The sequence below is a fragment of the Gadus macrocephalus genome, chromosome 18, assembly GCF_031168955.1.
Source record: "Gadus macrocephalus chromosome 18, ASM3116895v1".
NCBI classification, from domain to species: domain Eukaryota; kingdom Metazoa; phylum Chordata; class Actinopteri; order Gadiformes; family Gadidae; genus Gadus; species Gadus macrocephalus.
The window spans coordinates 5,104,381-5,111,880 of NC_082399.1; the positions used below are offsets into that span (position 1 = coordinate 5,104,381).

General features: G+C 45.3%; 1 pseudogene; it reads right to left on the reverse strand.

The window, feature by feature from the left end:
* Positions 1–7,500, reverse strand: part of LOC132446187 (V-type proton ATPase 116 kDa subunit a 1-like) — a 22,810-nt pseudogene that overhangs the window by 14,106 nt on the left and 1,204 nt on the right.

Consider the following 7,500-nt stretch of genomic DNA (forward strand, 5'->3'; position numbering starts at 1 on the left):
CACGGGTCTGGTTTGGAGAAAAAATTTACATATACCTGTCTGTCCATTTTTCGTATTTTATTTACATCCCATTAGATATTTTCAGTAATTCATCATTAATTTCTTTAAATACACACAGGACTACATGAAGAGCTCCTCTCTGGCCCCAACTCTGGTTGGTTAAATCTGGTTTTATCGGGTTTCATCTGGTTTCCTCTGGTACCTCATTGTCGCTCTTCTGCGAGAGCAGTCGGCTCTCCCTGATGACCAGGTAGAGGGCGAGGGAGGTCATCAGCAGGCCGTGGCCCATGTCTCCGAACATGACGGCGAACAGAAAGGGGAAGGTGATGATGGTGTAGGGAGCTGGAGGCACACAGGGAGAGAGAGAACTTCACCCGACGGACTGCACAGTGTTTTCATGGAGGTGCTGTCAGTGAGATTTAAGAGCTGCTACTCAAGTTTAATTTGATGGAAGGTCAAAGCAATGGGTCAGTGATTAGTGAGTGTTGGTATTGAATGCGATAACTGAGAATAACTGTTCTGGTTGACTTAGCCAACTTCAGTATGAGCACAGCTCGGTCCAATCTGAACCAATCTGGAAATCTGTTCCCAGATTGTTTCAGGGAATCCATTTTGCCTGCCACATCATAGCTAAGCTCCACCTCAGTGTGTGAATGTAACACATTTGAATGGCAGAGAACATAGGGAATGGATCAGAATCGTAAATGTAAGGTGTGGGACGTTCAGATGTGTAACCTGGGTTGATTTCCCGGTAGTTTCCGATTCCGTAGGCGTCCACGATGTTCTGGAAGCCGGAGGTGAACTTGTTGGTCTTGTTGAAGGTGGGCGGAGTCTGTTTGGTCAGCATCCTGTTCAGGATGGAGGGCACGGTGGAGCCACTCCTCTCCTGTCAATCACAACAAACATGGCCGTCTGGTCACTAAGGTGTGACATTTTTTGTCTCGATACAAAAATTACATATGCACAGTCTTGGGAAATGATTCTTGTTAGAATGGCGAGTCCTATCTTATATGATTCTGAATCGATACATAACTTGTGATATCCTTTTGTCTTAAGTTTGTCTTAGTGTGTTCACATTATTGCAATAAGTTGATCAAATATTAAAACTAAATTGTTTTAAACACACATTACTTCGGTTTCATCACGTCATTTGCCACACCGCCTTTTCAAGTGCGAAGCCGACTGGAATCGAGAACCTGGTTTTGAATCGGGATTCGTTTTGCATCGATAATACATTTTGCGGATCGTGGCTCTTAGGAATCAAAATTGAATCGTGAAATACCCACATTTTCACACCTTTATCTTTAACCTTATCACCAGCCTGCAACACACATTATCACGGTCAAGCATCATTTAAATGAATCTATTTCATCAAGCGAGGTGGACTGACCACGCCTCTCAACCCACACTCCAGTCCCTAACGAGTGACGTGTGGATGTGCCTGAGGGGCGGGCGCCGGTTGAAGCTCCGCCCCCCTTCTGGAGGACCACGTACCGTGCCGCGGCGCAGGGCGAACTGGATGGAGTCCAGGTCGGACACGGGGCACCACACCTCGGCGATCAGGCACTTCTGGGTCACGTCGATGTTGCACAGGTTGAGCGTGTGGTAGATGGCCTTCATCTTCCGCACCTTGATGAACCACACGCGCATCGTCTTGGAGGCCGCCTGGAGCACCCGCTGCCGGTGGTCCTCAGTCTGGTTCAGGACCTGGGGGGGGGGGGGAGGGGGAGAGAGTGAGTCCCTTAAGACCCTGGTCCTGGGTGAATCACTCCTACAGACACGAGCTAGGACAACAACATCAACGACAAGAAGAAGGAATGGAGGAGTCGGCTCAGGAGGTAGAGCATAAAGTATTGCTTGTTCGATCCCTTGCTCCTTTGAGGTGTCCCTGAGCAATAGACCTAACCCTTACTGCTTACGATGGGTTGGCTGTTGCCTTGCATGGTAGACTCTGCTGTCGGTGTGAGAATGTGTTTATGAGTGTGTATATATGTGGATGAATCGTTTTAAGTCGCTTTGGATGTGTCTGCAAAATCCACTAAACGTTAAATGTGTTTCTTCGACCTAGTTATTTGGCAGAGAATTTGAGAGGGGCAATATCTGATATTGGAACACAAAACGTGAAACGAATATCCCTGGAGAGTCTCTCCCTCTTTCTGTGTCGCCACTAAACTATTATTAAAGCATCCTTTTCCAGACGGCGAGAAAATGAGGGGGAAGAAAACGGCATATTGTTCAGTAGAACACTTTTTTAGGGTTTCGAAGTGCGGCTGGCTGGTGGCTTGCATAGATGACAGCACACAGACCATAAGAGGACTGGTGGAGGCTTGCTTAAAAGGAGGTGGTAATTGCAGTGGAATGTTCCATATTCATTTATAGGCTTATCGAGGTTCTGTCGTGAAACGCTCCAGTAAATGGACTTAAGAGCAGGGCTAATTTGAGGGGCAGGTCAAGCTAAATGAGCACACAACACATCATTTGTTTTTTATTGTGGTAAATCCGACTCCTTCGGGGAACCGGGTCAGTCTGGGTAAGCATTAAGGCCTCCACTGAAGCAAAACCGAGCTTGGTTTCTAGGCCTAATAAGTTCCACAACATTGAATAGCCATGATTCATGTTGAACACCACATGTACCCAATTGCACAATACGATTAAATTTAGCTCAAAATATATCGTATCAAAAACAAACACCTGCATCCGGAAAACATTGTTGACCGTGATGGACATTTTCTATTTCATTGTTCCGTAGGGAACGGATCAACAACAAAAACAAAGTCCCTGCTGAAAGATTAAATGATGTATTTGACTGTAGATCTACTTTGTGGGGCAGTGAGGCGCTTGAACAATTGAAGAATTGGTACTAAGATCGACCTAATCTCAATGTTTCTGCCTGTTATGAGGACTAACATCCGGAATATGCCAGGTACACATTCCTTGCCTTAAATTGCCCAAAAATGACTTTCAAACGAAGGTAGGAATATGAGCTGGCCGTAGTTCTACCTTTTGCTAGTCACATGGATACAGTCATTCTAGTCCTTCATGTGAGAGTGTACCAAGGTTAGTATGAAGGGTGCATTGAGGTGAGTTCGGGGCATGGATTGATTGATGGGAGCATGGATCGTGTATTGATGGTAGTATGGATCGTGTATTGATGGCAGCATTGAGCGTGCGTTGACTTACCATCTGGAGGTCATCGATGCGGGTGTTGACTCCAGCCAGCATCTCCTTCCTCTCCATGGGGGTCTCAGGACACGGGTACAATGACGCCCGGAACCTGGTGAGGAGGGCTCAGCGTTACCCTCACTACCTTTCCATACGTTACACCGTAGAAGCACTCCTACTAGCACCACAATTACTAGTACTACTACCATGACTACTACTCATGTTACTACTACTGCCACTGATACAGATATTACTATTTTGACGAGCATTGCCTTTGCTAGTAATTGTCAACTCGCAACTCAAATCTGTCGTCAATGCTGATTAAAGATTAGCTTCAATGTTATCAATAAAATCACATCCCATAACTGATATATTCTACAATAAAAAATGCTGGCAGCCCATACCCTTTTTCCTTGTTTTTGAGATACTAACTAGTGACACTACCAGAACCCCTAGAATTGACCACAGCCAGACAGCCGATTTACACTAGTTAGCGTCACATAGCTGCACAGCCAGTTAGGACAGATCACTGTTAAAAGGTGTTCTGAATTCTGAAAGAGCCCGCCAACTAACCAGGTGGAGCTCAACCTTACACATGGTAACTTTAACATGTAGTTGTAGTTAAACACAGGCGTGAACGCCACCCACCCCTCGCAGATCTTCTTCACACGGTTCTTCAGCTGGTCCCCTTGGAAGAAGATGATGAACACAGACTTGTGAACCTGGTCTCCCTGTGGGACAGAGAAGACCCCGTTAAGGTGTGTGTGTGAGTGTGTGTGAGTGTGTGTGTGTGTGTGTGTGTATGTGTGTGTCTGTGTGTGTTTGTATGCGTTTGCATGTGTGTGTGTGTGTGTGTGTGTGTTTGTGTGTTTGCGTGTGCGTGCCTGCGTCTATGTGTCTGTGTGTGTAGGCATGTATGTGTGTGCGCGTTTGTGTCTGTGTGTGTGTGTGTTTGCGTGTGTGTGAGTGTGTGTGTGTGTGTGTGTGTGTGTGTGTGGCTGGCTGACCGTAGCGGGGTCCTCCAGGGGGTCTTCTATGTCCGCCTGGCGCAGGAACACGTTGCCGCGGCACACACGCCACAGCATCCTCTCGAAGGTGGGGATCCTCTCCCGGCAGATCACCCCGGCGACGAACCTGGGAGGAGCGAGAACGAGGTCGTCGATCAGAGTGTTCCAGTGAGGGGGACGTCACCAGGCCACGGACGGTCGGGGCTGTATAGCGATCGGACGTCTCTGCTCGGATACTTCAGTGCAGTACCCTGGCAGCACCTACACAGTGTGGTCCTAGGGCTGGGCGATTCATCGAAATTTGATCGCAATTTCGATTTTAGCGTCAAACGATCACAAAATTAACATAACATAGTTTTTCTAATATCTATATGTATTTTTTTACGTTTCATAGAAAGGGCAGAACAGCTGGATACGTATATCATATCGTATCTTCTGGATAGGTATATCATTTTAGAATGGAACATTTTTCTTTTTGACCATTTTGTGTATTTTCTTAAAGGCACCCAGTGCAACTTTATGTAAACATTCAATGAAAAATAAACATTCAATTTCTAGTCTTTTTTACACGTAGTAAGTTTCAATAACTCCATACCATTACATATCGACATTCAAGGAGCAAAGATGAGATGTCGTTGTGTGGTGAGAACTGATAGAAAATCGTAAACAACAACAATCGCCGGTGGGGAGAAGCCATTTTTCCATTGACTGGAAGCCTGCTTTATTTATTCTAGGTTACAAAAAATAAAGAAAATGGCGGCATTGTTGTTGTTATCGATTTTCTATCAGTTCTCACCACACAACGACGTCTCATCTTTGCTGCTTGAATGTCGGTATGTAATGGTATGGAGTTATTGAAACTTACTACGTGTAAAAAAGACTAGAAATTGAATGTTTATTTTTAAGCCTCGAAAGTTGCACTGGGTGCCTTTAAGGCGGAATTTCAAAGTTCTCAGTTAAAAAAGAAATTTTGGGGAGAGACATGCTGAATAAATACAACATGTTTTCAAACTCAAAAACAATCGTTTGAATAATCCTGATCTCCAAAATTGACCAAATCAATTGGGATTTTTCCCCATAGTCGAGCCGCCCTGTGTGGTCCTAGCGTCTGCCGTGCGTGAATTTCCCTGCATGGGTGAGCGGGTTGCACCTACCCCAGTCGGAGCGGCGCCCCGCGTCCCACCTCGTTCCCTTCCATGAGGGAAGAGGACTCCTCCAGCAGGTTGGGGTCCTCCATCTGTCACAGAGAGGTTCGCCTGTTGACTGGGGTTCAGCCACTCAACTGACAAACAGTAGCTTAGGAAGAGGTGGATGTGATGTGGGGACCATGGTGGAAAGGGTGTTTATGTAGGAGTCGTGTGTTAATGAGTGAGACCACGTTAAAGGGTGTTTATGTAGGAGTCATGTGTTAATGGGTGAGACCACGTTAAAGGGAGTTTATGTAGGAGTCATGTGTTAATGGGTGAGACCACGTTAAAGGGTGTTTACGTAGGAGTCATGTGTTAAGGGGCGAGACCACGTTAAAGGGTGTTTATGTAGGAGTCATGTGTTAATGAGTGAGACCACGTTAAAGGGTGTTTATGTAGGAGTCATGTGTTAATGGGTGAGACCACGTTAAAGGGTGTTTGTTGGAGATTCATGTGTGAATGAGTGAGACCTCGTCAAAGGGTGTTGATGGGTAAGTCATGTATGAATGAGTGAGACCTTGTCAAAGGGTGTTTATGGGTATGTCATGTATGAATGAGTGAGACCTCGTCAAAGGGTGTTTACGGGCGAGTCCTGTATGAATGGGTGAGACCTTATCAAAGCGTGTTTATGGTTGAGTCCTGTATGAATGGTTGAGACCTCGTTAAAGGCTGTTTATGGGTGAGCCCTGTATGAGCGGGTGAGAGACCTTGTTAAAGGGTGTTTTTGGGTGAGTCTTGTATGAACGGGTGTGAGACCTTGTTAAAGGGTGTTTTTGGGTGAGTCTTGTATGAATGGGTGAAAGACCTCGTCAAAGAACTGTTGGGTGCGGCGCAGGATGTGCTTCAGCTCCGTCAGCTCCAGGAAGTTCTTCTTCAGGGCTTCCTGGTTGGTGTTGATCTCCTTCAGCTCGTTCTCCAGCTTCTCAAACGTCGCCTGCCAATCACAAGCATCGTCCAATCACAGCACTGCTAACTTTTACGGCACGTATTCACCAGCCGATCACAGCGCAGATTACTGCGGCAGGAAATATTCCTCCTTTTTTTTTTTATATACTTTTGCAAGGTTGATTCTGATTAATCACTATTATAATTTAGGAATAAGCAAATGTATAAGTACAGTTATATTTCAGCTGTTCCTGTTTATCTTATCCTTCGGTGAAAGATTACCTCCAGATCAATCATGTCTCTGGGGAAGGGGACCTCTGGATTCTCTCCCGTGTCGACCTGGGCGATGCTGGCCTTCTTGATCTCCTTCTCAACAAACCCTGGAGAGGAACAGAGAGTCTCATGTGTCATATTGTAGAAGAACAGAGAGTCTCATGTGTCATATTGGATAACAGTAGGTGAAGAGAAGTTTGAACATGTTGCAAAGGGTGAAACGTTGCCTAAATAAATGACGATTAACGTACAGTCGAGTATTATTTTGACCGTAAAGCAAAACCCATCGCTACAAGGAGGGTCATGGGGATCATTTGGACAGGGTCTCAGAAAAACGGAGACAGCCGTTTCATTGGCGGATAGTTTTGAGAACACTTGCGTGCAGAGACTGAACCTTCCGTATGTTGAAGTACAAACTCCACTCAGTTATTTTTCCTTTGTCTGTAAAAACTGGCAGCCCTTCGTCTCTGTACGGGTCAGCCTAACAATAGCTCCTACATTTCTCCGGACTTGAATGATCTTCTGAAGGCCGATATGGCTACACGACCCCACCCACCTATCCCTTAAAGGAACAACAAAGATCCCTTTTTTTCCAACCTCCGAACCACTTTGCCTTTCAGTTTCAACCTTGATTGTCTTTTGGTTTTCAGTCAGTGACAAGACCGCTTCCAGACACCGAGTGTAACAAAATAAACACTTTCTTACTCAGCTTTCGGTCCATTTCTTCACATCTCCGAACTTCATTGACAAACTTGCGTTGGAAGACGTTGACGTCTGGGTTCAGCTGCAAAACAACAGACACAACATTTCCACCACATGCTTTTTGACTGAGGAAGAGATCTGACAAGCACTCTAGCATCTTAAACATAATTATGTAGGATATGATCACATTACATTATCATTTAGTCGTTTAGCAAACATTTTCATCCAAAGCAACTTAAAAGTTAGTCATTGATGCATTTATCAAGGTATCTTGTAATATTTCG